General features: G+C 39.2%; 1 long non-coding RNA gene across 2 annotated transcripts; it reads right to left on the bottom strand.

The window, feature by feature from the left end:
- Positions 1 to 1,519: 1,519 nt before the first annotated feature.
- On the bottom strand, positions 1,520 to 3,255 carry LOC134142911 (uncharacterized). Of its 2 annotated transcripts, none has more exons than XR_009958977.1 (3): positions 3,014 to 3,255; positions 1,857 to 1,989; positions 1,520 to 1,743 (listed from the first exon to the last, which is right to left on the bottom strand). It is a non-coding gene; the product is annotated as an uncharacterized LOC134142911 (long non-coding RNA). The 2 variants fall into 2 exon arrangements; XR_009958978.1 differs by having other exon boundaries at positions 1,857 to 1,986.
- Positions 3,256 to 8,208: the final 4,953 nt, after the last annotated feature.

Genomic DNA, 8,208 nt, shown 5'->3' with positions numbered 1-8,208 from the left:
CATTTCTGCTGAAAAGAACCTTTCCAATAAAATATTCTTAATGATACTAGCTAGAATAATAGCTCTTTGTAGACTGTATAGTCACAGTTGATTTTGCCTTAAGCTTGTTTACTAGTTTAACCTATTTTCTAGCTCATAAACTAAGAGAGCTTGATGAATGTACTAAGATTGAGAGCTACACTGTCTCTCTCTCTCTCTTTCTCTCTCTCTCTTTTTTTTTTTTTTTAAAAAAAAAACTTGCACAAAGCTTCAGTGGTTGTTTTGTACGTCTGCCCTAGGTTGTCTGTTGTGCAGCCCATTTCACTGGCTGTAGCATAACCAATTCAGGGATTTATGTTGACTGAATCTAACAAATCTTGAGAATGAAATGCCAATAGGAACACTTCTGAGAAAGGCTTTGCTTTTTGGTAGCACCTTCAGAAAATCTCAGAACGTGTGTGTGTTTTGTGTGGTGTTTGTTTGAAGGAAGATGATTAATATGGATATTTGTGTAGGAAACAAAAGCTGCAAGGGAAACATTGAGTTGCATGGTGAGATAGCGAGGAGAGGTTTTATTTTCAGACAGGACAGAATTTGTAATTAGAAACTATTTTTTCTACTTCACAATATAAGACTTCTTGGACAGTCACAACCAGATATTAATCACTGCAGATGTTACAGTCCAAACAGAAGCTAACAGCTTTTTTTTGAAGTGTTCCTTTCTAGCCAGGTAAGCCCTTATGTAAACCAGCTACACCACTGATTACTGAAATACAAAAAAGATTGGCCAGTGTAAGAATATAGGAATTTAGCTGAGCTTGCAGTAAACTTTGACTTCACACAGGGACTTTTACTACAGGTAGTCAGAGACAATATCAGTGTGTTTTATGGTAACATCTGATTTTTATGAAGTGTGTGTGTGTATATATATATATATACACACACACACACATATACACACTACAATGTTATGTTCTCCCTCCCTTTAAAGATCTTAAACAGTAAAATGTGACTACTGAATTTTCTACTAAACAAAAGGCACTTTGAGGGAAAACTGGCTCTATTTCTTACCTTGTTTTAGTGAGTTTATCTTCCTGGAATGTCACGGACCTGTATAGTGTTCAATGGGCATGTAGCACACTCTGCCAGATAATTATCTATTTCTCCTGTGGTGACTAAAATGGGACTGCACTCACTAAACAGATACAGCAGCTGGCAAAACTTTGACTGCAAGGTCTCTTCCCAAAACTAGTTTGTTTACCTTTGTCCTAAGTACAACCCAAGAAAATGGTGCTAGCTTCGGAAGGGAGAGGTTAAGTATACTTTTACTATTTTTCATTACTGGTAGTTTTGAAAGGGAAAGATGAGGAATTGGAAGGTTAGTTTAACATTGTGTTAAGATTGCCAAGAAGAGCTGAGAGCAGAGATTTTGCCTTTCCACTAATGTGCAGTCAAAAGTGTGCGTTTTAAAAAGTGAAGCGATTCTCAGTGTTAAAGACAGATTCCCCTCCCCCCCCCCCAAAAAAAAAATAATAGAAAGCAAAATTGCAGATTTATTATCAGTCTGGAACAGACCTCTTCAGTACCATAGACCAGATCTTTGAGTACTGCTGAAGAACGAAGCTCAGGTGTGCAGTGGACGGTGATGGAACATCATGAGCTCAACAGGAAGAAGCGGAGCCTTGCTCTGCTGATGTGCTATTAACAGTAATATTCCTTCATGAATCTGGAGCCAGCGAATAAGTGTGAAGCAAACTGAAATCTCTGAGGGAAGTAAATTGCCAGCATAAGCAGCATTTGCTTTTCATATTATATCTTTAACACACACTTCATGCTATTTTTCTCCTGAACTCATGATTCTCATGAGTTTCAATTACCTTAGAGTTCAGCAGCAGTATCTTTATTTGTGTTGCTGTGTACAGTGGAATAAGGCTCAGGTCTTCATACATCAAGGTATTGGTAATCTCTCTGGCATCTGTGTGTTGTCTTCTGCAAGTTTTTGCTGGTCTGCTGAGTGCAGAAATTGAACTGGATTCAAAAAGGGGGTAATAGTTTGCAGCCCACTGAATCTTTTAAGTTTTAATTTGTCTTCAGGCTTACAAGCACATGTGGGAGTCTTAGAAACAATGTAACAAGTGTTAAGACACCCTATAAATACCAACCTTAAAAATAGTTTTCAGCTAAAATGGTTCAGTTACCAGAACAGTCCCAACTTAAACTGTTAGATCAATGCCTCATACTCATGAAGCTATTTCATTGCAGTTGGAAATGTTGCAGAGGTGGATCCTGAAAATCAATCTGTTTGCCTTTAGACAAGATGTAGTGCTAAAGACTCTTCTCTTTTGCTTCTTAGTTTGGTGCTTCAGTTCTTGGCTGAAATTATTATTTCAGTCTACTTGGGTGCCTGGGTGTAGGGTGCTATAGGTTACATAACAGTAAAAGAAGGGAAAGAATTGGTCATGATATTCTTTCACTCCTGTCCCCCCAGCATAAAGAAGAAAGGGAATAGGCAAGAAAGAAGAAATGGAGGAATCCTAAGTTTGCCCACATCCTAAGGGGAATGACTCCAAATTTTTCTGTCAAACAAAATTTTATCCTAAAATGTCTATCAGTTTTTTGTTAGAGGCACTGATCTCTCAAACAGTTTCAAATCCAATGGGAAGCTCTGCTTTCTAGATGAAGACCTCTGCTAGGCCCTGAGAGATTTGATATAATTGTTAATATTTCTTCCTGTGGATCTAGGTGGATTTTTAGCTTAATTCTTTTTTCCCCTTACAATTCCTGGTATTTTTTAATTTAAATTGAAATGAGACTTAATCCCTGAAATTTCTGATCAATTGTAAGCCTGCTTTTTTCCTGTCTTGCCTTGCTAAGTTACAGCTTTAATGATACAGGCCTTATTCTCTAAATATTGTGAGCTGCTCTCAAAAATGTGCTAGAAAGGAATACTTATTTTTTTTGTCTGAACTGTGTTCCTTAATATTGCTGACATGCCTCTTGACCCTTGTAATGTTCTATATGCCCTTTAACTTACCTGTCCTCACAAGGTGGTGGAGAGCTGGGTCAAGGCGTGTGGTTCTGGGTACCACAGCATGACTTACTCTTCTAGGCTTTCAGCGTTGTGGTTTTGAGCAGTGCGTTTACCAAGAGAACTGGTAGAAGCTTGTTGCAAAGCGTGCACATCTGCACACCAAAAGACACCTGCAGAAAGGGGAGTGGGACTCCAGGCTTCCTCTCACAGGGAGTGGAGGAAAGAACGTACCAGCCTCCCCAACTTGTTTGTGGCAGGCTGTGTTATGAGCTGAGCTCTGATCCCAAACTGGGAACTGGATGTTTGCTGACATAGACCATGCCTGCAAAAAGAGCTTAGTTTCTAGGCAACCCAAGTGTGCCTACAGAGAGGGGGAAAGCTGTTTAAAGGTTGCTGCCTACAGGCTATCGTGGTTTAGTGGGAAGCAGTGCTGCAATGCAAGACTGCTGTGAGGGAGGCTCTGTGCAGGCGCAGTTAAGGGAATTAGTTGGTACGGTGATCTGTGCAGAGCAGAGCTTGTCTCGGACACGCGACCCATCTCGCGCTCCAAATGCATTGCCTCACTGCCAATTACCTGAGCCAAATACAGTGAGAGCAGAGTGGTGTCCCAGGGGCCTTCCAAGAGGTGTAACTGCTTTCCTGATCCTGCTTACACCGGTGTTGTTAATTCTGCAGTTTATTGGATGTGCCAAGTCAATTTTGTTGGTGCTGTTAGTACACTACAAGCTGTAGCTCCAGTACCTCGGCAGCAAGTGTCTCCTGAGCCTTCGGGTGCCAGGAGGGCACCTGTGCTGTGCAATGTGGGGGGGCCGCAGCACTGCACAGCCTCTCCCTTCCGTCTGGGGCTGCAAATGAGCCCAGCGTGAGGCTAGTCACCTGCTGAAGCCTGTGCGTGGTGGGGGGACCCTCTTTACTCCTGTCAGGGCAAAGCGAGTGACTAATGTCTATGCCCGAATGATGCTGTGAGGTTTAACTGCTTTAATGTGTATGAAGTGCTTTGAAAATGATAATCACTGTAAATTCTAAAGCTCATGATGATAGTACTAGCTTAGATGTTTTTATTCACCTACTGTCTGGTTCAGATTTGAACAGGAGCCTGAGGGAAATAAAGCCGCTTTACTTGTGATAATGGGCTCAGTTTGCTTCACTTTTTTGTCAGGTTTTACCCTTCAGCATAGCTCACTAACTTTTACCAGAAGTACTTCATCTAGAACAACAGCTACAGTTTACTTGGTTCCCACTGGGACAAACATTATACTCAAAGCTCAGAGGCATCCAAACACTGCATGGTGCCAGTATATGCAAAATTGGGTCCTTGATATTGTGGAGCTTTTGGATTCTTTCAGTATGGGTCCTCTCAAATGCAATGAGTTCATAGGTGGAAGCCAGGAATTTAAGGGTAGAAGACTTCCAGATTGCTATTTTTTTATAGTATTATGAACTGAATATGCTAGTTTAGCCGGGGCAATGCCAGGTGTAAGAAGAATGCCTTATTACAGTTTTATCAGATCATTAAATGTATTCCCTCTGCATTGTTTTGAAGTGCTTCCATCTCCCTGGACTTTTAGGTTTGTAATTCAGACTTAAGGCAGATGAGGCAGGATGTTAAGTATCATTCTTCATTGCAACAGGAACTAAGGGGAAAGCAACACAAGGAGAAAATGTGAACTGCTTCTAGGAAAGATGAGGCTGGACCTGTATTCTACCTGTGAGCATAGAAACTGGTGTCCCCAGCTGTCCTGAAGTGCTGCTGACTTGAAGTGCTGGCAGGAGAGTTGAGCTATGGGATGTTAAAGCAGCACTAAGAAAATGAATATCAGGAAGCTGTGCCTCTCCTACCAGTTTCCTGGAGGGAGGGGAGGGGGATTATAACAAAAGGTTATCACTTTTGTACTGTGTTCTCTCTGCTCTTTGAATAAGCTGTTAAACATCACTGGGGGCCCCTGACAACTTCTGTATATGCTCTAGATGTTTTTTTGGTCAGGGAAAACATCTGGAAGGGTTTAGATACTAGCCCAAATCTTGATGAGCTCCATTCAAAACCTTCATTAAATACTCCTGTGACTTTGGGCAATCTATTTCATCAATCTGCAGCTCCAAATACCCAAATTCTCTTCTACTCAGTAAAACTTCATGTTTTCATTACCAGGACAAATATTGTAGTATTTTGACTTTGGAGAATGGGCCAAAGAAATCCTCAAATATGACATGTCACTGAAATTCATAGGGGTCACCATAATGTAAATTATGTATTAAGAAATTTTGAAAGATTGGAGTACAGTTTATGGAAATTTTTCTTTAAGCCATTATTTTAGTATTGTTAACTAGTATTATTATATTAGGTTCTCTGTTCAACAGCAATTTCAATTTTCTAGGAGGGTATATTTGATAGTGACTAATAATGCATGCAAATATTTCAATTGGTGCTGCATGCAATGTATTTATTGATGATCTGTCAGCTGCCTTATTTTTTGCTTCCAGGACTCAAGGGTGTGTTTTTTTTTTTTTTTTTTAACTTTCATCTCCTGAATATGATCCATGAGGTTTGTCATACGTGTCTCTGATCAAAATAGGTCTTGGGTCTCACCAGGTCTTAACACTGTAAACTTAGGAAGATGTGAACTTCGTGTTGTGATGTGTCTCTTAATTTTTATTTTTCTGGTGTCCTCAATCACTCTTCTGTCATATAAGCCCAGCAATAAGTCTCTGCTTTGCTCTTCATGTTCAACTTCAGCTTAAGCTTAGCATTAGTGTCATACTTAATAGCTTTTCCCTTACTTTGTCTCCTATCAGCTTTTCATGTGATGTTTTGCAACTCTCCAGCACAGGAGACTGAGAGTAGTAACACTGGGACTACTTGTTCCAGGTAATTTCCATGCAGTAATGTTTATGGAGCTTGAATGTCAGGCATTGTAATAATCTCAGCTTGGCTGAACAAGTTTTAATTATTAATAAGGAAAAAATCGTTCCACAACTGTAAGCCCAGCATGTGCATGGGGAGAGATTGCTATTCTTATTGGTTATCAGTTCTGTTTAGCATGCTAGTGTTTAAAAGACCAATGAAGGCACTGGTCCTGTTATGCCTATCACAAAGCTAGGGAACAGTAAGAATCTATCAACAAAGCAACTACATACCTAAAGAGAAGTTTTTTGCATTTCCAGAATGAGTGGAAGAATAATAGTTTATGGATTAAGTGATGCAGTAAAAAAATTGTTATAGATTATACAAAAGTTTCTTAGTTGTTTCTAGTGCCAGCATGCAGATAGTTTTCCTCACAGATCTCAAACTCTAAGCAGATAGTATGACTGCAGCATGCAACTAACTAGTGGTTCAAGTGGCTAAAGACTTAGCCACTGTGACATATAAGTGGTCTAGCTTAAACCATTTTAAATACTTTCTTTTGGTATCATACTATGTAATTTCTCTATCTGGCCTATGGTTTCAATTTCAATTATCTACACCTTAGAAATCTGGACAAGTATCTTTGTTTTCTCAAGGTTTCTTCAGTTTTCAGAGACCTTCTAAATATTCAAAATTGGATTACTGTGCTGTTAACCTCTATTCAAATCTTTTCTTTACCATATTGCCTATAAAATAACTTGTTTCAGCTGCTGGTAAACAGAAAACTGCTCATCATGCATCAGCACGTGGCTACAGAAACTCGGATATCTACTTTTTAATAAATGAAGTACTTATAAAGAACTAAACCTTTTCATGGACTCTGACCTTGAGACAAATGGACAAGGAAATATATAGAAATATGACCAAATAATGTAGTAGCTGACTATACTTCTATGACTTGTCCTAGTCTTGTTTGTGTTTTTAAAAAATAGTTTCCTGATAACTATGTTTCTTGCAAAAGTAACTGCATTCAGAATGTTAAAAGCACAATTGATGCACTAATGCTTTGGTTAGTGTGTGTCTTATAAGACTTTAGACCTTTTGGCCTTCTCAGATTGCTCTTGGTTATAATTAATCCAGATTAGATGTAATGACTTCAATATTTAGCTAAAATAACCAGCTCTGTCAGTAGCTGGACTCAGAATAAGTACTTGTAGGTTTTCTTTATCTTGAGCACTAATTTTATTCATGAGCATGCATTACTGCTCTTGCTGCTAATCATGTGCAGGGAAACAGCTTTAGGGAATTACTCATCAGCAGTTAGGAAACACAAACAATTTAAGCTTTTTTTCTGCCTAGAGAGTGTTTTAACAAAAAAGGTATGTATATTATTGTTTGAACTCAAATAGCACTATTGTTATAGTGGATGTAGCACCATGTGAAACAGCTGGTAAATGCCTGTTTGTCTAGTAGTAGTTGAATTGAGGCCTCTGGCAACATCACAGATCTGCAGACTTTCATGGTATGAGCAAGACTATGCTTGCATCTGTTTCCCAAATCAAACAGCAGAGGAGTGCGTGTGCATCCTGTGTGTGTGCATCCCTCTGCAAGGCCCTGTTCTGGATGAATCACTTTGCAGTCCCACTGCTGTCCCCCTCACTAGGCTCTGAGGGGAGCTGCAAAAAAGGAGGCTGGAAGGGCAGGAGGATGGTGGCCTGTGTGTGGCTTTTAATTTTGTCTCTCTGGGCTGCTGCACCATAGCAGGGCTAGCGGAGAACTGACTGTTTAGCATGTACTTAAATATCATCCACGTCATTGACAGTTTATATATAATTATCAAAGGATCAAAGTTGATGTTATTTAGCAAAGGATTCTTTTCTGGGAGGGGGAGGATTAGGTCTTTGGATGCTATAAACTAGTGTTGCTTTGACTTGTGATATCATTTGCTTTCCCAGTAAATAATAAAAACATAACTTGGGATGACTATTAAAATATCAGACTAGAAAGTAAAGAATTACTTTTTTTCACACAGTTATGTATTGTCTCTTGCTGTAGTGGGACAAGATACACAATACATACCATGCAATGTGGGAGGTAGGAGGCAAAGAATAAACCAAATTGACTTTTATGAAGCTGTAAACAGTCCTGGCTAGTTTGAGGAACTTCTTTCTTCTGTCATTTGTTCTTTAATTGATACTTTATTAGCTGGAAAACAAGTTCAAACTTCATTTAAAGCCCTTTTGTGTAACCCTTTAGATGTTATGAGTAAGCTATTACTACCAAATCTATTAAATACTACTGTCTATTAGATACTCAGATTAGTTAATTAACACTCAGCACTTCAAGAGCTTTCTCA

Source organism: Rhea pennata, chromosome 7, assembly GCF_028389875.1.
Source record: "Rhea pennata isolate bPtePen1 chromosome 7, bPtePen1.pri, whole genome shotgun sequence".
Taxonomy (NCBI): domain Eukaryota; kingdom Metazoa; phylum Chordata; class Aves; order Rheiformes; family Rheidae; genus Rhea; species Rhea pennata.
Note: the sequence above shows the minus strand (reverse complement) of the source record. Positions and strands in the feature narration are given on the sequence as shown.